This window comes from Spermophilus citellus (assembly GCF_964194105.1).
Source record: "Spermophilus citellus genome assembly, chromosome: 3".
Classification (NCBI taxonomy): Eukaryota; Metazoa; Chordata; class Mammalia; order Rodentia; family Sciuridae; genus Spermophilus; species Spermophilus citellus.
Window position 1 is genome coordinate 141,851,422 of NC_138184.1, and position 26,035 is coordinate 141,877,456.

At 40.9% G+C, this 26,035-nt stretch overlaps 1 protein-coding gene across 5 annotated transcripts in view; it reads left to right on the forward strand.

Moving 5' to 3' along the window:
- The first annotated feature begins 13,167 nt into the window (after positions 1 to 13,167).
- NOD1 (nucleotide binding oligomerization domain containing 1) overlaps positions 13,168 to 26,035 on the forward strand; it is a 52,450-nt gene continuing 39,582 nt past the window's right edge. For 4 of the 5 annotated variants that reach the window (XM_081286742.1, XM_081286741.1, XM_081286744.1 and 1 more), the window contains exon 1: positions 13,168 to 13,571. The gene's annotated coding sequence lies outside the window, so the exon portion shown is untranslated. The remainder of the gene's footprint in view (positions 13,572 to 26,035) is intronic. The other variant, XR_014021108.1, reaches the window with a different exon arrangement.

Sequence of the window (26,035 nt, forward strand, 5' to 3'; positions counted from 1 at the left end):
GATTCCAGACCTTCAGAATAAAAAGGACATCCAGATACAGGAGGCATTCAGAACCCCAAACAGACAAGATCAAAAAAGAACCTCTGCATGACACCATATAATTAAAATGCCCAACCTACAGAACAAATATAGAATTTTAAAAGCCACAAGAGAAAAATGTCAGGTCACATTTAGAGGCAAGCCAATCAGAATCACTTTCACTTTCTCAGTACAAACTCCATAAACCCCAGTACAATAACACTGAGTGTTTCAACACAGCTCCCTCACCATTAGATAGATCATCCAGACATAAACTTGGTAAAGACTTTTTGGACCTGAAAGATATTATAAATCAAATGGAGTTAATGGACATCTGTAGAATAAGGCATCTTAAACATCTCAATACATTTTCTTCTTAGCAGTTCATGGAACCTTCTCAAAAATAGACCATATTTTAGACCAAAAAGAAAATATTAAAAAAACTGATATAATTCCTCAGATCACAATGGAATGAAATTAGAAATCAACATGACAAAACCATACAGAAACTATATAAACACATGGAGATTGAACAAATAAACTTTTGAGTGATGAATAAGTGATTTAAAAAAGTCAAAGAAGAAATTTAAAAATTCTTAGACTCAAATGAGAAAAGTGATACAACATACAAGAACCTCTGAGATGTTATAAAAGAAGTTCTAAGAGAAAAATATACAGCTATGAGTGCCCACATAAGAAAATCAAAAAGATCCCAAATAAACAACCTAATGATGCAACTCAAGGCCCTTTACAAACCAATTCCAGATCTAGTAGAAGGAATCAAATAATTAAATTCAGAGACAAAAATCAATGAAACTGAGAATAATAAAATAATACAAAGGATTAATGAAACAGAGAGATGATTCTTTGAAAAAATAAAGAAGATTGATAAGCCCTTAGCCAAACTAAATAAAAGAAAAAGAGAAAATTTGAATTAATAAAATTAGAGATGAAAAAGTAGAAATAACCACAGACATCTCACAAATCCAGTGGATCACTAGAGACTATTTTGAAAATGTATATGCCAATAAATTGGAAAACCTGGAAGACATGGCTATGCTCCTAGATATATACAGTCTGCCAAACTGAATTAAGAGGACATAGAAAATCTGAGCAGACCAATAATTTGTTAGTGGTAATAAAATTACTTCCAACAAAGAAACATTCAGGACCAGATGGATTCTCAGCTGAATTTTACCAAACCTCTAAAAAATAACTAATGCCAATACTCTACAAATTATTCCATGAAATAAACAAATGGAACACTACAAAATTCATTTTATGAAGCTAGTATTACACTTGTATGTAAACCAGGTAAGAACAAATCAAGAAAAGAGAACTATAGATCCATTATCCCTGATAAACTTGGATGCAAAAATACTTAATAAAATTATAGCAAATTTTGTTCAACAACACATTTAGAAAATTTTACACTTTGACTAAGTTGGATTTATACCAGAGATGCAAGTATGGTTTAATATAAGCAAATCAATAAATGCAACTGATCACATAAGCAGAATTAAGGACAAAAATTACTTAATAATCTCAACAAATGCAGAAAAGGCCATCAAGGAAATTCAGCACCCATAAAATACTGACAAAACTAAGGATAGAGGGAACCTAACCTTAACATCATAAAAGTTACATATGAAAAATCCAAAACTGACCTTATAATAAATGGGGAAAAACTGGAAGCATTTTCTTTAAAATCTGGGACAAGACAAGGATGTTCACTCTCACCATTAATTAATATAGTACTAGAAGTTCCAGCCAGAGCAATTACTCAAGGGAAGGAAATAAACAGAATAACAATAGGAAAGGAAGAAGTCAAATTATCACTGTTTACAGATGATATGATCCTATGCCTAAAAGATCCACTCCACCAAAAGATTGCTGAGATATTAAACAAACTTGGCAAAGTAGCCTGTTACAACCAATATATAAAAATCAATAACTTTCCTATATACCAACAATTAATCCACTGAGAAAGAAATCAGGAAAAAAAATCCATTCACAATAGCTTAAAAAAACAAACCTAGGAATAAATCTAACCAAGGAGGTGAATAACATCTATAATATCTATAATGAACTAACATAGAAGAAAGAAATTGAAGGTGACCTCAGGAGATGGAAAGATCTCCCATGTTCATGTATAAACAGAATTAATATAGTTAAAATGGTCATACTACCAAAAGCAATATACAGATTCAGTGCAATCCCCATCAAAATACCCATGGCATTTTTCACAGGGTTAGAAAAAACAGTCCTAAAATTCATGTGGAAGGATAAAAGAAAAAGAAAAAACCTAGAATAGCCAAAGCAATTTTAAGAAAAAAAAAAAACAGAATACCTAACTTTAAATTATAATATAGTGCTATAGTAACAAAAACTGCATGGTAGTGGCATAAAACCAGACACATAGATCAATGGTATAGAATAGAAAAGACAGAGACAAGGCCACATATTTACAATCATTTGATCCTGACAGAGGTGCCCAAAACACATATTGAAGAAAAGACAGCTTTTTAAATAAAAGGTGCTGGATAACTGGTTATCCACATATAGAAGAATGAAATTAACCCCGTATCACACCCTGCACAAAAATCAAATCAAAATGGATCAAAGACCTCAAAATTAGACCAGAAACTATGCAACTCCAAGAAGAAAACTTAGGGTCAACACTCCAGCTTTTAGGCACAGGCAACAACTTCCTCAACAGGACTCCTAAGGCTCAGGACACAATACCAAGCGTTATTAAATGAGACAGCATCAAATTAAAAAAAAAAATACTTCTGCACAGGAAAGTAAATAATTAGAAATGTGAAGAGAGAACCCACAGAAATGGAGAAAAAAATCTTTGCCGGATACTCTTCTGATGGAGGATTAATAGCTAGAATATATAAATAGCTCAAAAGACTTTGCACCAAAATATCAAATAACCTAATCAATAAATGGGCAAATGAATTAAATAGCTACTTCTCTAAAGAAGAAATACACATGACCAGCAAATACATGAAAAAAATTCAACATCATCAGCATTTAGGGAAATGGAAATCAAAATTACCATGAGATTTCATCTCATACCAGGCAGAATGGCAGTCATCAAGTATACAAATAATAAATGCTGGAGACGATTTGGAGAAAAAGAAACTATTTACACTGTTGTTGGGACTGTAAATTAATACAATTGCTTTGGAAATAAGCATGGAGACTCCTCAAACGACTAGGCATGGAACCACCATAGGACCTAGCTGTACTAATCAGTGATATTTATCCTGAAAAATTAAAGTTTTCTTCCTATAGTGATACATGCACACCCAGGTTTATAGCAGAACAATTCACAATAGCCAAATTCCAAAACCAGCCTAGGTTTCATCAACAGACGAATGAATAAAGAAAATGTGGCATATATACACAATGGACTTTAAAAAAATTTTTTTTTAGTTGTAAGTGGACATAATACCTTTCCATTTTATTTATGTGGTGCTGAGGATCAAACCCAGGGCCTCATACATGCAAGACACATGCTCTACCGCTGGGCCACAGCCCCATCCCCACAATGGATTTTTATTCAGCCATAAACAAGAATGGAATGATGTCATTTGCAGGAAAATGGATGGAACTAGAGACCCATCATGTTAGGTGAAATAAATAAAATTCAGAAGATTTAGGGTCATGTTTTCTGTCACAAGCAGGAGCTAGGGAAGAAAAACAAAAAGAAAGGTGGGGGGTAAGTCTCCTAAAAATCAAAGGGAGCTCTGTAGAAGAAAGGGACCAAGAGATGTAAGATAGGAAGAGAGGAGGGAAGTGCTGGGGAGTGATATTGGCCAAATTATATTGCATGTACCTCCAAATATGTAATAACAAATCCCATATGGACAAATGTGGGGGTGAATGCTTAACAGAACATTATCAAATAGAATTCAGCAATACATAAGAAGAATTACAGACCATAACCAGTGGAGTTTATTTCAGACATGTGACGTTACTTGAAAAGTCATTAAAGTAAGCTACTGTGTTAACAGAAAAAAAAAGAAGAAAAGTCATAAATATCAATTGATTCAGAAAAGCATCAGAAAAATAGGAATAGAGAGGAATTGAACAACTTGACAGCATTGTCAAAATACCTATCACTAATATTATTTACTAATATTATTACTTCTTAATAATAGAAGTCTGAATGCTTTCCCCTGGATTTGGGAACGAGGCAAGGATGTCTTCTCTCACCACTTTTACCTAACATAGTTCTGTAAGTTCTTCAAGCTTTAAGTTTTGGAAGCCAGTACAACAAGGCAGAAAAGGAAATAAAAAACACACAAATCAGAGAGGAATAAATTAAACCATTCCTATTTACAGAGGGTTGATATGATTGTCTATACAGAAGTTCCAAGGAATCTATATTAAAATAAACACAGAACCAAATAGTTCGGCTGGGTCATAGGATACAAGATGAATGAAGAAAAACCATTGTACTTCCTATATACTAGAACACATGGACATTGAAATTAAAATTATGGTTCAATTTACTATTTTTCTAACTAATTTTTATTGAAATGAAATTAACAGAACTAATCATGTTAAGGTGAACAGCTCAATGGCATTGAATATTTTTATAACATTGTGCAACTAACTCTTTATATTTTCCACACTTTCCTCCCTCCAAAGGAAACCATGTACCCGTTAGAAAGTTATTACTCATTCCCCTCTCTTTCCTGATCCTGCCACCCACCAATTTGCTTTGTTTTTATAGATTTATGATTCTATATAGTTAATAAAAATGGAATTATACAAGATGTGACTTTTTATGGCTTCGTTCATTTATGTCTTGACGTTCATTCATGTTGTAGCATGTATCAGTACGTAATTCGTTTTTATGGTTGAATAATATTCTGTTTTATGGTATTGTATAATTTTGTTTATCTTTTCATACATTGATGAATATTTGACCTATTTTCACTTTTTATCTATTGTGAATAGTGCTCCTGTGAACACTCATGTACATGTATTTGAGTACCTATTTTAAATAATTTTTGGTTTATCTTCAGAAGTAGAATTGTTGAATCATATAGTAATTCTACAATTAACTTTAAAAATTTTTTTTAGTTATAGAGGAACACACAATATCTTTGTTTATGAATTTATTTTTTATGTGCTGATGAGGATCAAACCAGTGCCTCACACATGCTAAACAAGTGCTCTGCCCCAGCCCTACATTTAAGTTTTTGAGGAGCCACCAAAATTTCCTAGATGGGCCAAACCATTTTACATTCCTACAAGTAATATATACAAATGCTGTTTTTAAAAAATGACAACACTTCATTGTAAATCTTAGAAAACATATAGGACTTGTATGCTGAAAACTACAAAATACCAGTAAAGAAATCAAAGTAGGTCTAAATAAATGGCAATATAAATGTTCATGAATTGGGTGACTTAACATAGTAAAGATTTCATCATCCCCCAAACTGGATATACAGGGTTAAAAAAATTCCTATCAAAAACAAAGCATTTTATTGTTTTATAATTTTTATAGAAAGTTAAGGAAACTAGAATAAATAGATAATGCAATTTTTATAAAGAATAAAATGAGAGAATTCAATATACTGAATTTTAAGACTGCATGTTATTGGCAAATGGATTAAAAACATAGATCAATAGAAGAGAATAGAGAACTCAGAAAAAAGACACATGCAAATATACCAAAACTTAGTTTGGTATATTTGTACAAAGATAGAGGTACAAAGACAGTTTAATGGAGGAAAGATCACCGTCTCAATAAATGGTACTGAGTCAGCGATTGGACACCCAAACCAAGTAAGTAAGGGGGAGGGAAGACACATTAATCTTTTTTTTTTAATTCTTTTTTTTAATTGGTTGTTCAAAACATTACATAACTCATGACATATCATCTTTCATACATTTGATTCAAGTGGGTTATGAACTCCCATTTTTACCCCAAATACAAGTTGCAGAATCACATCGGTTACACATCCACATTTTTCCATAATGCCATATTAGTGACTGTTGTATTCTGCTACCTTTCCTATCCCCTACTATCCCCCCTCCCCTTCCCTCCCATCTTCCCTCTCTACCCCAACAGCTGTTGTTCAATTCTCTCCCTTGTTTTTTTTTCCCCTTTCCCCTCACCATCTCTTATATGTAATTCTGTGTAACAATGAGGGTCTCCTTCCATTTCCATACAGTTTCCCTTCTCTCTCCCTTTCCCTCCCACCACTTGTCTCTGTTTAATGTTAGTCTTTTCCTCATGCTCTTCCTCCCTGCTCTGTTCTTAGTTGCTCTCCTTATATCAAAGAAGACATTTGGCATTTGTTTTTTAAGGATTGGCTAGCTTCACTTAGCATAATCTGCTCTAATGCCATCCATTTCCCTGCAAATTCCATGATTTAAGACACATTAATCTTGACCTGAGTTTCAAGCCTTATACAAAAATTAAAGTGGATCAAAAATTCAAATCTGACATTACACTGTAGAAACTTTAAGGACAAAATAACATTTGAAAATCTTTTAAGTTCTAGATTTTGGCAAAGCGTTCTTAGACTTAACACCAAAAGTATGATCCATCAAAAGGAAAATTAATGAATTTCACTGTGTTAGTCACTTTTCATCAATGTGACCAAAATGCCCAACAAGAACCACTTAAAGGAGGAAAATTTCATTTTGGGCTCATGGTTTCGGAGGACAGTCCATAGTCACATGGCTCCACTGCCTTGGGCCCAAGGTGAGGGAGAAAATATGGTACAAAGGCTTGGTGGAGGAAAGCTGCTAAGCTCATGACTGCTATGAAGCAGAGAGAGAGAGAGCACAAGGAGCCAAGGACAAGATAAATAATCCCAAGAGCACATCCCCAGTGACCTATTTTCTCCTTCCATGATGTTCTGCCTCACGTTGAGCCCATGGTGACGGAGCTAGGCAACTCTGACTGAACCTCTGAAACCATGAGCCCAAAATAAACCTTTTCTTCTTGAAATTGTTCTTGCTGGGTATTTTATCCCAGAAATGAAAAGCTGACAACCACAAATTGGTACCAAGAGGGGAGTTGTTGCTGTGACTAACTTGACATGTGGTTCAGAAGCTTTTGGAACTGCTTTGCAGATGGAGTTTGGAAAAGTTTGGACATGCAGGCTAGAAGAGGCTTAGAATGTTGTAAGCAGAGCAAAATGGGTGATTCTAATGGGAGCTCAGAAGACCCGAAAGCCCATAGGAATGCGGAGAGTAAAGATCATGCTCATGGGGTTTCAGAGGGGAATTAGGACTCTATTGGGCTTTGAACCAGCGGCCGTTTATGTTACATTCTGGCAAAGGACTTGTCTACATTTTGCCCTTGTCCTGAAACTTTCTGTGAGTATGAATTTAAAGGTGTTGGACTACGTAATCTAGTGGAAGAAAGTTCAAGAAAGCACAGCACTCAGGCAGTAGCATCAATATTGCCAACAGCTTTTAGCCAGATTTATTGTGAGAATTGGCAGGAAGCAGAGAAGAAAGCTTAAAAAAAAAAAAACAAACTTGGGCTGGGGATGTGGCTCAAGCGGTAGCGCGCTCGCCTGGCATGCGTGCGGCCGGGATTCGATCCTCAGCACCACATACCAACAAAGATGTTGTGTCCGCCGAGAACTAAAAAATAAATATTAAAAATTCTCTCTCTGTCTCTCTCTCTCTCCCTCCTCTCTCACTCTCTCTAAAAAAAAAAAAAAAAAAAAAAAAAAACTTGCAGTTGGGCCAGAAAAGCATGTGTAAAACTGGATCCAAGGAAGTTGTGGTTGTTGAAGAGATTACCAACTCCTGAAAAGAAGTTGAGTATTTGCACAGAGACAATAGGACAGATGTCTTGAGGGCATCTCAGGAATCAGCATGGCCATACTTATGGCAGGCTTAAGGGTATAAAAGGGAAAACTGTTAAGAGACCATGGAGGCACCCTTATCACACAGGTGCATAGGAAGTTGTTTCTCTAGGATTTGTTTCACCATGCTCTCCCAGGTACTTGGAGACTGATACAGCTGTCAACCAAGGAGGTTCAAGCTAGCAACAGACCTTGGCACCATCCATATGGTACTGGTTCTGCAGGAATGTAGGATGCTGGAGTTAAGGGTCATGTTTCTATCAAGATTTCAGAGAAAGGCATGGGAATCCAGGCAAGATGTAGCAGGATTAGAATCCCTGCCTAAAGAGAGTGATTCATGAAGCTATGAAAAGAAAGTCAAAGCTGCAGTGGAGACTCCTGGGATTAATAGATGCTAGTAATGACGAATGTATGTCTGCAAAAGAAAGCTTTTGGATGCAGCAGAGCCAACCTAAGAGAGAGGCCATGTGGGCTGCAAGAAGCAAGGGCATAATGGCAGGGCTTCCCAAGGCCTTTGGACCCCAATCTCACCACCATTTTTTCCCAGATACTGAACATAGAGCTACAGGACTTGTTTGCTCAGCTGGGTTTCAGTTTTACATCCCTTCTTTCTATGTCCCTATTTCTTCCCTTTGGAATGGGAATGTTTTATTCAGTGCCATTATATAGAGGCACGTTACTTGCTTTTGATCTTTACAGAGGCTCATTTCAGAGGAGACTTTGGACTTGGACTTTTGGACAATGCTGGGACTGTGAAGACTATGGGGACTCTTGGAGATTAACTAAATGCATTTTGCATTGTGATATGGGCATGAGCTTTGGGGGATCAGGGGTGGGGGTATTATGATTTGGATATAGCTATCCCCCAAAAGCTTATGATTAGACGCTGAGAGCTGTAACCTAGTCAGTGGTTTAATCCATTCGATAGATTGATAATTTGAAAGGACCACTGGGTGGTAACTATAGGCAGGTAGGGTATAACTGGGGGAAGCAGGTCACTGGGGCAGGTCTTTGGTGTTTATATCTTATCCTTGGCTCCTCAAGGTCTTTCTCTGCTTCCTGGCTTCCATGTGCTAAAGAGCTTTCTTCCACCATACCCTCCCACCGTGATGTTCTGCTGCTTCTTGGTCCCACAGCAAATAGTCATCCATCCACAGACTGATGCTCTGAAACTCTGAGCCAAAATAAACTTTTTCTCCTCTTGAGTTGTTCTTGTCAGGTATTTTGGTCACAGTGAAGAGAAGCTAACATGTGAACCGTGTCAAAACTAAAAATATTTTTCTTTATGAAGGCCGTAATAAGTGAATGGAAAGATAAGCAAGGAGTAGAAGAAAATATTTACAAACCACTTATAGAAAACCTAAACTTATCTTAAAACTCAACAGGGGAAAAAAAAGCAAACAATCCAATTAGAAAATAAGCAAGAGATAAAGAGATACACTTCACTTAAGATACCGATGACAGCCAGGTGCAGAGGCAAATGTCTGTAATCCCAGCAACTCGGGAGGCAGAAGATTACAAGTTCAAGGCCAGTCTCAGGAAATGATTGAGGCCCTAAGCAACTTAGTGAGACCTGTCCCAAAATAAAAAATAAAAACGGCTGAGATGTGGCTCACCACCCTTGAGTTTAATCCCCAGTAAATAATAATAATAATAATAATAATAATAATAATAATAATAATACAGATAGCAAATAAGCACATGCAAAAATGTTCAACCAGCAAAGTAAAACAATAATAATGTATCACTATCACCACACACCTATCCAAATGGCTAAAATGAAAAATTTTGACAGCACGTGAGAATGTTACTCATCCAGTTGCTAGTGGGAATGTAAAATTAGCCATTCTGGAAGATAGTTGCTCCCCTGGGTATTAACCAAGGAAAATGAAAACTTATGTTTACACATACATTATGTTATGAATTCTTATAATAACAATATTCAAAATAGCCCCAAACCCAGATGTCCTTTGAATGGGTGAATGATTAAATGAACTATGGAAATCCATACCATGGAATTCTGATCAACAATAAAAAGGAAAGAACTACTGATTCATGCAAAGACCTGGATGAATCTCCATAGAATAATGCTAGGTGGAAAAAAAATCTTTCCCAAACTTATTATATAATATATGATTCTATGTATTTAACATTCTTGAAATAGCAAAAGTATAAAAATAGATAGCAGATTAGTAGTTGCCAGGGGTTAAGGAAGGGTTGAGGTGGTATAAAAACAGTGTGTGGTTGTAGTGGTAGAAATGTTTTATATCTTGACTATATTAATGTCCATGTTCTGGTTGTACTGTTATACCTAGCTTTGCCGTATGTTGTTATCATTGGGGAAAACAGGGGACATGCATTTGCATTCTTTCTTCAAATTACATGTGAATTTATAATTATCTCAAAATTAAAAAAAAAAAAAGAAATAAGTTGTTAATTTTTTAAAAAATTATAGATTCAGCAAAGAACAGGAGACTATTAAGTACAAACAATGGGGCTGGAGTGTAACTCAGTGGTATAGGGTGTGCTTAGCATGTAGGAGGCCTTGAATTTGATCCCCACCACTGCAAAACAAATAAAACTAGAAATAGAACTTAAAAAAAAACTTAGAAATTAATATTGTTAAAATTAAGGACTTTTTTAAAATTTATTTTTTACTTATTGGTGGACACAATATCTTTATTTTACTTTATGTGGTGCTGAGGATCGAACCCAGTGACTCATGCATGCTAGGTGAATGTTCTTCCTCTAAGGACTTAAGGACTTGTTCTTTATTGCTATTTTTGTTGTTATTTGTTTTTTATTGCTATTCCAAGTTACCATACATTTAATATTTTTGTGATAGTAGAAGCAAATGTGACTCCATTTTGTTTTATGACTTCATCCTGTAAAACAACCATGCCAGTGCTACAGGGACACTGCTACATCGATGTTCATAGCAGCACAATCACAATAGCAAGACTGTGGAACCAACCTAGATGTCCTTCAATAGACGAATGGATAAAAAAATGTGGCATTTATACACAATGGAGTATTACTCTGCATTAAAAAATGACAAAATCATAGAATTTGCAGGGAAATGGATGGCATTAGAGCAGATTATGGTAAGTGAAGCTAGCCAATCCCTAAAAAACAAATGCCAAATGTCTTCTTTGATATAAGGAGAGTAACTAAGAACAGAGTTGGGAGGAAGAGCATGAGAAGAAGATTAACATTAAACAGGGGTGAGAGGTGGGAGGGAAAAGGAAAGAGAAGGGAAATTGCATGGAAATGGAAGGAGACCCTCAGGGTTATACAAAATTACATACAAGAGGAAGTGAGGGGAAAGGGGGAAAAACAAGGGGGAGAAATGAATTACAGTAGATAGGGTAGAGAGAGAAGATGGGAGGGGAGGGGATGGGGGATAGTAGAGAATAGGAAAGGCAGCAGAATACAACAGACAATAGTACAGCAATGTGTAAAACAGTGGATGTGTAACCGATGTGAAGCTGCAATCTGTATACGGGGTGAAAATGGGAGTTCATAACCCACTTGAATCAAAGTGTGAAATATGATATGTCAAGAACTATGTAATGTTTTGAACAACCAACAATAAAAATTAAAAAAAAAAAAAAACAACCATGCCAAGTAGAAGGGTCATGACTGGGGCAAGATGTTCTTTTCCTTTTGCTATAGAAACCTTTAAAACATGGAACTACCTAATGGGCATGTTTCTGTAACTAGGGTAATGGGGGCTCTGTTTCTGTAACTGGGGTGACTGGGCTGTGATTGGTTAGGCTTCCCTCTGCTAGACTGTACTGTCCCGCTTCTGTAACCTGGCTTGCTTGCATTGGCTGGATCCCCCAACATTCCTTTTGTGGTTTTCAGGCTTATAAGGAGCCCCCATGCAATTGTTCAGGGCTGATCAGGGGAACAGCTTTATGTTCTGGTCAGTCGCCACCGGTGTGCTTCAATAAAGGGTTGATTCGATTATACGTGATCTGGAAGTCAGTTTATGAAACCCTGGGATGAAGCTTTAACTATAACATTTTAATATTATCTTATGGTTCTGAAAGTCAGCTTTTCAAAATATGTCTCCTGGGTTAAAATCAAAGTGTCAGCAGAACAGCAGTTCTTGGCTCACAGTTCCTTTTCTTTATCTTCAAAGCCAGCAGTGTTGGCCAGTTCCTTCTCAGGCTGCTATTTTTCTGGTCCTTATTGGCCTCCTTCTTCCATTTAGGTGGACCCTTGGGATTACAGTGGGCCCATCTCAATAATCCAGTATAATTTCCCAATCTCAAAGTCAGCTGATTAGTAACTTTAATTCTTGCAACTTTAATTAACTGCAACTTCAGTTCCCCTTTGCCATATTCACATGTTCCAGGTTTAGGATTGATATCATGATAGGGGGTCGGGGTCACTATTCAATCTACCACACATAGTTTAAAAACCAATCCAAGCCACTGTATGCCTATAATCCGGCTGCTCTGAAGGCTGAGGCAAGAGGATTGCAAATCTACACCTTATCTTAAAATAAAATAAAAAGGGCTGAGGGTGGGGAGTAAAGCTAAGCCCCCGGTTTAATCCCTAGTATTACAAAACAAACATATGATAAAAATTCAAACATCTACAAAATAACATTTGAAAGACTTGAAGTTACTCAGAATGCAGCAGGAGAAACCAGATTAGAAAATATTAAATGACAGGTTAAAATACATAAAAGATACAGTTCAGAATCCTAGAGGAAGTTTTTTGGTTTTTGTTTTTTTTCCCACGAGAGGCTCATATGAGGATAAGGTGGAGGAATTAAAATCTAGACTTCATTTTTGTACTTGCAAGTTTGCATGTTTTACCCCCTTGTGTTTGTGAAGTTTCACTTTTGACTTACGATCCTGCTCTCCTTTTCTCAAAAGGCAGCCTTTGTTTGGAAATTTTAATACGCCTAAGTATACGTGGTCACATGATCGAATGCACTTCTTTAGTGTGAATAAGTGACAACATTTTATGACATCGATAACGTGTTTAAAAATATCAGGCAAAGTTATTAGCATGTTAAAAATTCCTTTACAACTCAGACAGGAAATGAAAAGAATATTAAATATGCATTGTTAATAACAAGCTTAAGGACACACAAGAAGAAAAACTAAGATTTTTTTTTTAAAGTCTAAATCAAAGTCTATGCTCAGTTGCAAATTTGATTACTTTGAACGAGTTTTCATCCAGGTGGAGCACACGTGCCATTTTAACCAGAGCTCCCCGTTACGTCCAGGCATTGACTCTGGTTGCTCTTTAGGGGGCGGGCCTTGGCTCCCAGAGGCCGTGGCCAAGCTGTCACGACGAGTTCCCAGCTTGTCACCCCTCGGCGAACTCTGAGGCCTGTCCACTCGCACCTGTGCGGTGGCGCGGGGCCGCGTGTCTTTCGGCACAGAGTGCCCCTCGGGTTTCAGCGCCAGTCCACCCTGGCCCTCCCCCACCCGGCCTCGGCCTCCCGCAGGAGCCCGCCAGACTCCCGGCGCCGCCAGAGGGGCGCGGCCGCAGCAGCCGTCCAGACCAGTTCCCGTTCCGGGACCGCGAGGCGGCGGTGCCTGCTCTGCCCTAACGCTGCTGCCGGCGCGGCGCTCTCCGGGCCTCCGCGCTCCCGCGGCCACTGCGCTCCCGGCGCACCTGGCGCTGGATCTTGCCTGCAGCCGCTGCCTGTTCTGCAAACTTGGCCAAGTAAGTCTTAGGCGATCGCGCGAAGAGACTTGTGTTGGGGTCTGGGGCGCCGCAGGCGAGGAGGCGCAGGGAGGCGAGATCTGCTTGCTGGTGGAACACAACAGTGCTCTGGAAGAGCTCGGGTGGACGAGGTAGAGAAACCCAGGAGTTGGAGAAATGCCGCCAAAGTTCAGAAACGGCACTGAAGCGTCAGTGGAAATGTTTATCCAGCTGTGGTCTAGCTGGCCTTCTCTGTACTTCGGGCAATTTAGAGTCACCTGGAGGGCATTTTAAACATCCAGATACCCAGGCCACATCCTAGATCAATGCAGTCAGAATCTCTAAGTGGGACCTAGGCGTCTGTATTGTTGAAAAGCTCCCTGGGTGACTCCAGTGTGCACCGGAGTGCACAGGGGACCCAAGGGTGGCTTCCAAGAGAACTTGGGAGGGCTGATGGGGGCCTTCCTGGAGTCCAGCCATCAGATACGCTGGCTCCTTCCAGTGCCCTGTTTGGCCCTGAATCTGAGGTAGGACTTCCCTAAGTGTTCATCTGGCAACAAAATTAGGAAATGAGACAATGCTTGGCAGGGTCCCTGAATATCATATGAAAAATTGCTTCAAGTGTGCAGTCTTTTGTTACAGGGAACACAGAATGATAAGAATGATTAATGATGCCCTTTTGGTTCTGCAGTGGGTGAAATGTCTGGATTGCTGGTTTTTTGAAATTTAGTCTTGGGAAGCCAAGTGCACCCTTGACAACTTCAACACCTTAGGCCCTAAGGGTGAATCCAGAGATGTACTTGCCTGAGGGTGGGGTTGGTCTTCCCTTGAAAGCTCTCAGTTAAGATTTGCCTGTCACAATTGGAGAGTAATTCTCTGCCTCAGAAGTTAGAAGTGGATTCTCTGTCCTCACCTGGGGAGATAGCTGTAACTTGGGGAAGCAGAGCCCTTGGACAAGGGTCAGGCAGCTCCCCAGATGTGCTGGGCAGGTGAGAAAGGTAGATTTAAAACCACAGTAAAAAGGTAGAAGAGGGGTCTTTCTTGCAAGAAAAGAGGGAATGGAGGAATGTTCAAGTTTTGGAGCCCACTAACCCTAAGTTCAAATTCTGATTCTGATACTTCTGTGATCTCTGACCTTTGGCAAGTTACTAGACCTCTCTGAGCCCATGTTCGATTACCTATGGAATAAGAGTAAAGTAGGAGCTCTCTCCAGAGGCTAACATCTTTTAGTGACATGATGTATATCAAACATCAGGCAGGACACATGGCAGGTACTCTGTCATTGGTAGTTACTAGTCACAGTAGTGGTAACTTGTGTCCAACAAGTGTTTATTTTATTTTATGATAGTGTTGGTCCAGAAGGTGTCTCCTTCAAAGTTTTATTCCTGCTGGGCCTGGTGGCAAACCCCTGTCGTCCCAGAGGCTTGGGAGACGAAGGCAGGAGGATTGTGAGTTCAAAGCCAGCCTCAGCAACTTAGCAAGGCCCTAAGCAACTCAGTGAGATCCTGTTTCTAAATAAAATACAAAAAAAAAAAAAAAAAAAAAAAAAAAGGATGTGGCTCAGTGGTTAAATGCCCCTGAGTTCAATTCCCAGTACCCCGCAACCACCAAAAAAAGCTGGTCCTGCTCTTCTCCCCCCCTGCTGCCCTGCTTAGGGGAGGGATCCAGGGTATCTTCCTCCTCAGGTCTTTGAGCTCTGGGTCCTCAGACTACTAGCACTCTACCACAATCACCAAGAGGGCTTATTAATGGCTCTAGACTACAGGTTTATTCCATGTGATAGAAATAAATTTCTTCACAAAAGAAAGCTGTCCTGAATCTTGAGTCTTCCCACACCCCACTGCCTCCTACATCCCCAAATGGCCTCCAATGGGGGCTGTCAGCAGAGACTCCTGTGGCATACATGTGTATCTCCTGCGGGCTGCCATCTCAGATCATGTTCCTATTTTGCTCCTGACTCTTGGCCTAGGGGTAGTGACTCTTTCTTTGATGACCAAAGACAATCAGAAGTCTAGATCATGAAGCCCAAATCTTATAGCTGCTGATGCCTGCACCCCAGCCAAAACTTTCACCCTTCAGTGTGATGTGACAGTCACTTTGATAGCAACAGCAGTAGCACTGTTTAGACTTTACAAATATAAACAATGAAGTCATAGAGGTATGAAGAGTAAGGTTTATAGTGTCTGTGTGATCACTGATATTAGCTTAAACAAGATACCAGGGCCTTATCTTTTATAAAAAAAAAAAAGTTCACTATTTGTTAAAAATCTAAGATGCAAACCTAGGATTTGAAGTTCAAGTTACCAGTTTCTTCTACAATTCTTTTTTTAGGGGGAGTGGAGAGTTAGGCAAGATGAAATTAACTAAAATTTCTACTTGTGCTGAATTTTTGTCATGCAGAAGCTATAGGTATTTTGCAAGTTTCCAGGCCCTGGTGTTTTTTGGTTTTTTTTGACATCATGGGGAAGTCAATTGCATGTCACACAAAGGATCTTCTTTCAGTCATCTATAGATCTGAACTTGTTTCTGGGAACACTCTTCTTCATTGCATCAAATGCTCACTGAGTTCTGGCATGGGAGCACAGGCCTGTAATCCTAGTGACTTGGGAGGATCACAAGTTTGATGCCAGCCTGGGAAACTTAGCTAGACCCAGTCTCAAAATAAACAATAGGCATGGGGGCAGGAAAGATGGTGGAATGAGATGGACATCATTACCCTCTTTACATGCATAACAATGTGAGATGCTACATTGTATACAACCAGAGAAATGAAAAATTGTGCTGCAGTTGTGTACAATGAATCAAAATGCATTCTGTTGTCACATATACCTAATTAGAATAAATAAATTTAAAAAAATAAAAAATGAAAATGGCTGGGGCTGTAGCTCAGTGGTAGAGTCCCTGGGTTCTATCTGCAGTCCAGGGGTGGGAAGGAATATTTGTTGAGGATAAGTGTTCTTTCCAAATTTGACTCTTGTGGGAAGTGCTGTGTAGCTGCTGCCATTTCAGTGAATTGATGGATTTTACCCAGTGCTAGAAAGTTTGTTGAAGCAAGATATCCTGGCTTGGATTCTTGCTGAGGGGCCTGCCCTTCCAGCATCGACTGTGGGGAGCTTAAGAGCACTGAGAAACCCCTCCTGAGATGGTTTTGGAGAATAGAGTCTGTTTTATTGCACAGCAAAAATATCTTTTATAATGGGTTGGGGTTGTGGCTCAGCAGTAGAGTGCTTGCCTAGCACATGCAAGGCCCTGGGTTCGATCCTCAGCAACACATAAAAATAAAATAAAGGTATTGGGTCTAACTACAACTAAATAAACAAAATATTTAAAAAATAGCTTTTATAGTGGGTATGTGCCAATTTGCATATAACATTCATGATAGGCCAGAGGTGATACACAACGTATCATCTTACAAAAGTCCAGACACCAAGAGTTCAGGAACTGCTACTAGGCTGACATTGCACCCACCGGAGAATAACTTCTTGTCAAAGGAGCAAGGAAATGGCTCTTGCCAGTGTTCTGACAGCACTCTGTCCCAAAACATAGCGTTCTATTGTTCTGTGTTAGGACTTCCCTGCTGCACAATGAGCAAGATAAGCATTCCTCCATGAGGGTCCAAGGTCAGGCCCTGCAACAGATTCTTATTTCAACTTGAGTTTTTCTGGAACTGTCACACACCAAGCTAGGCAGATGGCTACACAGAGGTGGCCAACGCAAGTTCTCCACCACCTTTCCCTTTGCCTTCCCCCCAACCTCTGGAGCCAGCTGGGGATGCTGTTACTCTTAGGGCATCTTTTCTTGGTCCTTTGATGGAGCAGAGTTCCCCGAGAAGGGATGGCTTCTATGCAGCCAGCAAGGTGATTTTATGTCATTACAATCAATAGGCTACTCTCTAGTAAGCCACCACTTTGGAATTTGTTTAGCTGAGAAGTAATTTTACTTTAAATTAGAAAAATATATATAGTTTAAAGGGATATTAAATAGGTCAAGATAAGGAACCAGGTCATTACCAATTAATTGAGTACCAGATTAGCACCAGGTTCTGGTAGATTAATATTTTAACAAAACATGAAAATTCATCCCTGTGAGTTTTATTAAAATTATTTTATTAAACAAACACCCCTTGTATGTTTGAGAATATTGATGTCCCTTTTTTGTTGTCTCATCACCACGATATAAGTTAGGGCCAGAGGAACTGGGAGGAAGTAGTGACTGGGTATTTCCAGATCCACATGCGACTGGAGAGGGCAGTCACATCTGGCTGAGGAGACTCCTTACTTGGTGAGAGAGATGATGATGTACTTGGGAGAATATCACACATTGCTCTTATTCCTAAATATTAAAGGTCTAATGACAGGAATGACCATGCTTCATTTGAATACATTCCCAAATTTCTTTCTATGATCTTGGATCAAACCTTCTGGAAGGAACTGTGTAGAAAGCTAGGCTTCTTTTGTGGGGGTATCCTAAGTCTTTACAATATAGGACCATAGGCCCCTTCACTGAGAAGGCCATTCCTGACCCCACTTAACAAGACCAGTATTTACTGAACATGAAACCAGTCATGTTGGTGATTTCAAGTGGGGATATGAGATCTATAACAAATGCCAGGCAGACAGGATTTAAGTGGGTTTTAGAGCCAGAACAAGGATCCCTTCCTTACCTTGTTTCTTAACTAACTGCGTGATCTTGGCCAAGATCTTTAACCTCCCCAACTCTCTGTCCACTTTTATAGTGACTCCTTTCTTACCAGGTGCTTGAGTATTGATAACTAATCTATGTGAAGCTCCAAAAACAGGAGTTAGCTCTTGGGAACTGGTGATCGTGATGGTGATGATAACTACGACAGCTGTTTTGGTTCCTGTGCTGGTTTTGCCATCAGCTACTGGTGTGACTTTGAATAAAGTACTTGATCCTCACTACCTTCAGCTTTTGGTACAAAATGGGGATAACTCATCTGTCTGGAAAGACTGGTTTGAGACTTAATTTGATTAAATGAAATGATGATGCATCGGATTTAATAGACCCCCAAATAATAATAGCAGACACTTACATTGACTTACTGCATACCATAAGGCTTTAGAGCTTTTAATTTTGGTTTTTAGCTCATTAAATATTTCCAACAATTCTACCCAGTATTTATCATTCCCTCCATCTTACAGATGAAACTACTGAGGCTTTATTAGGTTAAGTAGCTCAAAGTTGACAGAGAATAAATGCTGTTCCCAGGACTTGAAGTAGGTAGGGCCCCTGTTATTTTTTTTAAATTTATTTTTAGTTGGAGATGGACACAATACCTTCATTTTATTTATTTATTTGTTTGTGGTGCTGAGGATCAACCCAGTGCTTCACACATGATAGGCGAGTACTCTAACTGAGCCACAACCACAGTCCCAGAGGGCCCTTGTTCTTAACCTCTGCTCCAACTGCACAGTGAGTAGGGCTTAGCCTCTGCTAGTCCCACCCACCTGCCCTGGCCACCACCTCCTAATTAACTGGTGGGAGAGCACCTGTTCTGCTTAGAGCCCTGTTTCTGGACAGAGGGCCCCAGCTTCCAAAGAAATGGCTGCTTATGTAGTACCGTGGGGGTCTCCTCCTTCTGCCCACTCGGGTAACTTGTAAACCTCAACCATTTCTTAGAGTGTGCTACCTAATATCAGCTAAAAAAAAAAAAAAAAGAAAAACAGAAGCCCCTGATACTGATATTGACTGATGCTATTAGGATGAATTATTGTGTTTGTTTTGCAATAAGTGCCATCTGTGTGCACTGAGATTGTTAGCCTGTGTAAAGGTACAGCAATGCATACCTTTACCCAGACAGGTATGGGGATATTTAGGAGCACAGAAAATAGTCCCCGACATCCAAGGATGGGATTCAGGTGCAAAATTGATTTTTGCAAAATTGGCCTTGCCTTCCACTATATTTTGGGAGGCAAAGGTTGGTGAAGGAAAATAGATTTATGCAAAATTGTTCTTGAGGAAGATATAGGAGAACATTTTGGTCTCCAATTCTAAAATAGAATTCCATCACAAATTACGGATGGCTCTTCTAAGTATACCCCTTTTACTGAAACCTCTTACCTTCCCTTACTCCAGTGGCTTTCTCTTCTTCTTGAAATCTCACCATCTTCCCAGGGGCCTATGTCCATGGAGCTTGGGAGCCCAGAAAAGCAAATTCTCAACTGAGCAATTGATGGATACTTTAGCATTTCTGTGAAGGAGGTGACAATTTTGGGCTTTCCCTGCGGGGTGAAGCATTTTGCTGGCTCCCCAGCCTGGTGTTGAAGAGGATTAGAAAGCTATTTGTAATTCCTGGTTCCTACTGGCTCTTTGGAGCTTCAGCTCTTCAATACATCCATTCAATCAATATTATCAGGCGGTCCTGCCAGGACCCGAAGTCGACTAAATACTTGGGATGCAGCAGTGAACGACACAGACCCAGTCTCAGGCCAAATGGAGTTGGCAGGTGACTGGAGGCTGTCTTCAACAACAGACCTTAATTTCCTACAGTCCTGGAGGCTGAGGGCATGAATGTTGGGTGCAGCACATTCAGGTATACAGGTAAACTCACCCTGGCTTGCAGGTGGCCTCCTTATTGCTGGGTCTTCCTGTGGCAGAGAAAGAGAAACAGAAAGCAAGAGATCTTCCTCATGTCTCTTCTTATAAAGACATTAGTCAAGAGGGCTTCACCCTCAGGACTTCATCAAAGATGCATCTACATCTTTGTGAAGCCCCACCTCCAAGGACTTGGGGATTAGGACCTCAGCATAGGAACTGTGGGGAACACAGAATTTCCATCCATAGGTGGTGGTGAGGGGCATACAAGAAAATATTTAGTCATCAGTTGTGGTAATGTTACTGGGAATAGAAGGTTCCACTATATTTTGGGAGGCAAAGGTTGATGAAGGAAAACAGATTTATGCAAAATTGGCCTTGAGGAAGATATTGGAGAACATTTTGGTCTCCAGTTCCCCTTTTCTAGAGACTCAGGGGTGTGTGAACAGTAGGACAAAAGGCAGGAAATAAACATGTACATTCCATGAGGCTGTTCTAGTCAGGAACACGTTGCAATTCATGTTTCCCCTAACACCCCCACTAGGGGGTAGCTTGGTAGCTTCTAGTTTCCATTCTCAGCAAGAGGAAACTCCAGATGGGGAGAAGCTGTTAGGAAGAAATAGCTTTTATTTATTTACTTTGGTGATGGGGATTGAACCCAGATACCCTTTACCACTGAGTTACATCCACCGCCCTTTTTTAAATTTTTCATTTTGAGACAGGGTTTCACTTAGTTGCTGAGGGTCTCACTAAGTGGCTGAGGCTGGCCTCAAATACTCTCCTCCTACCTCAGCCTCCCGAGTCCCTGGGAATATAGGTATGTTCCACCACACCCAGAAAGTTGCTTTTAATTTTAAAGTTGTTTTTAATGTTAAAGGGACTCTGTTGCAGTAAGGCTATAAGTGGAAACTACAGCATGCTGTGCTACAAAAGATCAGAGCTGTGCCAGGATCAGGAGAGTCTGGAGTTGCTTCTCCAGAAACTAGCCTCTTCAACTTGGACTTGGGGCTGCACCAAAGATGCAGATGCAAGGAAGAGTATGCTTGAAGACCAGAGGTCTCCCAGGATTGGGTGTGTGGGGGAACAGAGAGGGCGGCCTGTGAGGCCTGAGCCTGGAAGCACAGAGAATAGCTAGAGAATGAACCAAGCTCAGGCCAAGCAGTGTGTCTGGGTAAAAGGCTGGGTAAGGAGTCGAGATTTTTTTTCTAATGTTCAGTGAGTGAGAAGCTGTTGAAGAATGCCCCCCCCCCCCCGCCTGCCCACTTTTTTTCCCTATCATTAATCTATCCAGAAAAGGTAATTAACCGATAATTAATTAGTCTGTTTTCTGTCGCTATAACTGAAGAAATTTATCTCTTACAGTTCAGAGGCTGGGAGTCTGAGGTCAAGGAACCTCACCTGGTGCAGGTCTGCTTGCTGGTGGGCACTCTGCAGTGGGGAGGAGAGGGAGCTCACAAGAGCCCACTCTACCGGCTTGTATAACAGACCAGCGCTAGTGATAACACACTCCCGTGACAACCTGCTGTGTTAGATTTCCAACACTGACAAAGTACCCGAGAGATCAACTTAAAAGGAGGAAATGTTTATTTTGACTCATAGTTTCAGAGGTTTTAGTTCATGGTCACTCAGCCCTGTTTCCTTTGGGCCTATGGAGACACAGAACATCATAGAGGAAACTGCTCACCTCATGGCAACTGAGAAGCAAAGAGAGAAAGGAAGGGTTTACGGTGCCAGTATCCCTTCAAGGACACACCCCCAGTGACCTTCCTCTAATGAGGCCTCACCTCTAAAAAGTGAGGTCACTCCCTCCCGGTGCCACAGGCTAGCTAGCAGCCAAGACTTTTTAGTATACAGGCCTTTGGGGGACATTTAGGATGCAAACTTTAACCTCCATGAATCTATTAATGCTTTAATCCATGAATGGATTAACCCATCATGAGGACAGAGTCCCCAGACCCTGTCATTTCCAGAAGTTCCCACCTCCAAATACCATTACCTTATGGCTGTGCTGGGTGTAGCCGAGGGGTAGAGCACCTGCCTGGCATGTGTGAGGCCTGGAGTCCAGTCCCCAGCATGAAAAAAGGAAAAAAGCAGAAAAGAAAGCACATGACGTTGAGGGTTATGTTTCCAACACAGACTTTCTGGAGGACACATGTTCAGACCATAGCTACCCCTACCTCTGAAGCTTTGTAGACCTTGTGTTCAAGTGTGAAACAATTCTGGAAAGAGACATGGCACTTTTCAATTTCTAGACAAAGGAACCAAGGCTCAGAATAAAGTGAAAGAGGGCGAAACCAGGATTTGGAGCCAGATGTGCCCAGCCCACAGGGCCTGCTCTAGAGTTTTCTGGGTCAGATGAGTTTGAATGGGAGGGGTCCTCCTAAGTACCCCACATTCTTCATCAGGAGCCTCAGGGGATGGTCTGGTGGCTTCTAATCCTTCTAGGCTTCTGGAAGCAGAAACAAAAGACTCCAAAGGGTGAAGTGGGGGGGAGTTGGGGGAGTGGGGTCAGGTGTTAGTCTTTGTGAACACAAAATGCCAGGAACCCCCTGGGGAAGGGACATCCACGGAAGGTTTTCAGACATCTATTCTGCCTCCCAGAATTCCTGAAAAGGATGCTTTACTCACCCTATCACCTTTTTATTTTTTAGTTTTTGGCACCAGGGGTGCTTAAACACCGAGCCATATCCCCAGCCCTTTTTAAAATATTTTATTTACAGACAGGGTCTCACTAAGTTGCTTAGGGCCTCGCTAAATTGCTGAGGCTGGCTTTGAACTTGTGATCCTCCTGCCTCAACATTCAGAGCCCCTGGGATTACAGGCGTGTGCCACGGGCCCCACTCTATCACTTTTGAAACTTCAAATTACACTATAGGTTGAAAAATTCAAATTCAACTACCAGCAGTTGAATTTGCATATACTTGGAGGTGTGGGGTTTGGAAGAAGGACATTCTTTATTTGAAGCTCGGGTGACTGGAAAAGGTGCCTCTATACAGGGCCAAGCGCCTACCAGAGCATGCTAGCTTGCTTCTGGCATCTGCATGGACGGCTCCTCCTCTCTCAGTAGGTCTTGGCTGGTCACTGGGTCTTCTCCATAAGCTTGAAGCTTGGAGCTCTCTCAGTAAGCAGCCCTGGCCCAGGCTGAGTGGGCTCCATGGAGAACGGTCCATGGTTTGTGGTTCTGTCAAAATCTCAATGTCTGATTGCCACTCAGGGCCAATGCACATAAACGCCAGGTAGTCTGGCTGAGGTCTGATAGATCTGTGTCCCAGACGCTGGCTGGCTGAAGTAACATGTTCAAATGGGGTAATACAAGTCTTCAGCTAAGCACTTTGGCTAGCAGTCAGCAATGTTTATTTGCTCACAGCCAAGTTCCAACTCAAGCTTCTGTGGTGACTAATACATTTTGTTCCTGTGAACTGCTTTTCACTGGAGAAGCCCAGACATTTTCTGTGTCAGTCCTAAACGCCACCTCCAGATGTCCTCGGGCTTCCAGATCTGCCCTTTGCGTAGTGCTTTCTTCTGCATAAGCACTTAAGCCTTTGCTGAGTTCCAGGACCTGGGCTTCTGATTAAAGACTCTTATTTGCTATCAGTTGTCCTTATCAAGATGTTTTTATTCACTGGACCCTCAGAGATGATCCCCACGCATGATGTTTTTGAAACTCTTGTTTTTCAAAGCCTGGACCAAACCAGGAAAAGGTCAACCCACAGTTGCCAACCAACCCGGTAAGGCACTGCAGGGAGAGGCTAATTACTAAGCAGTGGGTATTTAAGCAGCCAGCAACTGTACTGATAATTCTTTGGAAACTGAGAGCTAGGCTCTGATTCACCTTTTTAAGGTAGTAGCTAATATGAAAGGCTTAGAGCAACAGGAAAGGCTGGTGGTCCTACAAATGGGAACTTATACAAATAAACTTAGCAGTTGGCATTCCCTAAGGGGGATCTTGAACCATGGAAATGCATATATTCTTCAGTGAGCATGATGAAGCACTGGCTGGCTGTAGGCAGTGAATCGGGCCAGATCCATTCATTCGATGGTTTTTCTCTAGCATCCTACATGTGCTAGAGATACAATAACTAAGCACATAGACGCCATTCCTTATAGTCAAATGCTGAGCCTCAAAGATTCCCGGGGCAGATTTCCCAGGTCACTGTGTGCCCAGGGCTGATCTAAACCCGGAAGATGTATCAATTCATTGCATCCTCATGGTGATCCTATGAGGTAGATGCTCTTATTATCTGTGTTTTGCAGATAAGAAATTGCAAGCACAAAAGGGTAGTGTTATTTGCCCAAGTCACACAATTAGTGATTAGGGTCTTTGCCCTTCCCTGCCACAATCAATTGATCAGAAAGAATAATCAATGTAGGAAAGAAAGTACCACCTCCTCTGAGAGAGGTGGGATAAAGTACACCCTTTCTGTAAAGGAGGGACAGGGTGAAGTGGGACCACTGCCCTTTTCTGACAGGTGTCAGTCCCCACTGGGAGATGGCAAACTCTTACCTGCTAAGGGGGCTACCCTAGCCAGAAGTAAGCAAAACAAGCAATTGTCTTGGTGCCAGGAGACCTGGATTCTAGTTTTGGTTGATCCAGACAACTTTCTGTGCTGCTGAGGGCCTCAGTTTCTGCATCTCTAAAATGGGTGAGTGGGTCAGCATTCCAGTCCACACTGGGAGCCCAGCAGAATGGAGGGGCTGGCCCTCCATGCACTGTGAACAGGGTTTCTTGACCAGAGAAAAGAGCTACTTGACTGGAGAATGCGAGGCAGCTGCTTGGCTTCTCTGAAGGTCCAGGCAGCTGCCAAGGGACGTTCTGTATTTCATCACGGTCCTACCCTGAGTGCTTACGTTGACTGTGTCTGCATTCCTTCCTTTGTGGGCAGAATGACAGTGTCTGTGTGTCTGGGGTTCAGATTATACGGTGCTTTCTCATGAGAGGAAGATGGAGGGAAGGAGAGATGGAGAGGGGAAGGGGGAAGAAGAAGGGAGAGAAACTGAGAGAAGGCATATTGAGAGGGATTGACTGGCTTCTATCTGCTTTGAAGTTCTGAGGGACTAAGTGCTTCCTGATCCTTAAAGTAAATGAGTGTTAATGGAGCTTCAAAGTGTCCAGTAGTCACTATAGCTTCATGCACCTGTAGTTTCCTGCTGTGGCAAAGGTGTACCAGGCTGAGCTCATTTTCCAGGTTAAGTTCCTTAATGAATTGAAAACAAAACCAGAAAACAGAAGATATGCTCCCCCCCCCCCACCAATGTGGATTTTTGAGGATTAAGCTGCAGAGAAAGTAGGACCCAGTTTGAGTTGACGGAGCATATGTGTTCCCTCTATAGCTCTAGCATAGTGTATAAAAACAGGCTGGGCATGAGCTTCCTGTTGGAGTGCTCTTGGGATGGGTTAGTCCTCTTGCTTCACTCTTGGGCATCTTGAAGGATGATGGAGGCATGTCATTCACATGATCACCTTGTCCCTGAATATCTGGGTTCATGTCAACTGATTCAGTGTGGATTATCTTCATCATTTGCAAAACTCCTCTCAGGAGATAGTTTTGTATTAAATTCACCAGCATGAATGTTGTTCAGAGAGAAGCAATTTCCTCAAGGAGAATCCAGCTACAACCCTTAGCATTCATGGGTATATATTCAAATTGTGCTTGGGGTTATTGTCAAGTTGCTGGGGCCAGTATGTCCTAATGACATACTGTCATCCTGATACTATGAACCCCGAGGTGGGTAGGCTGGAAATGATGGTTATAACTTATTTTAATGAATAAATAAATGCTACCAATTATCTCTTTCAATCCTCCAGGACTGTGGTGGACAGAATATCTGGAAGCCTATTTGGCAAGTATGGCAAGTTCTGGGTTTTCTGTGGATGTTTCTGATGGCTAGACTCCAGTGGTGGTGTGTTCTTAACAGAAAGGGAGACAGTG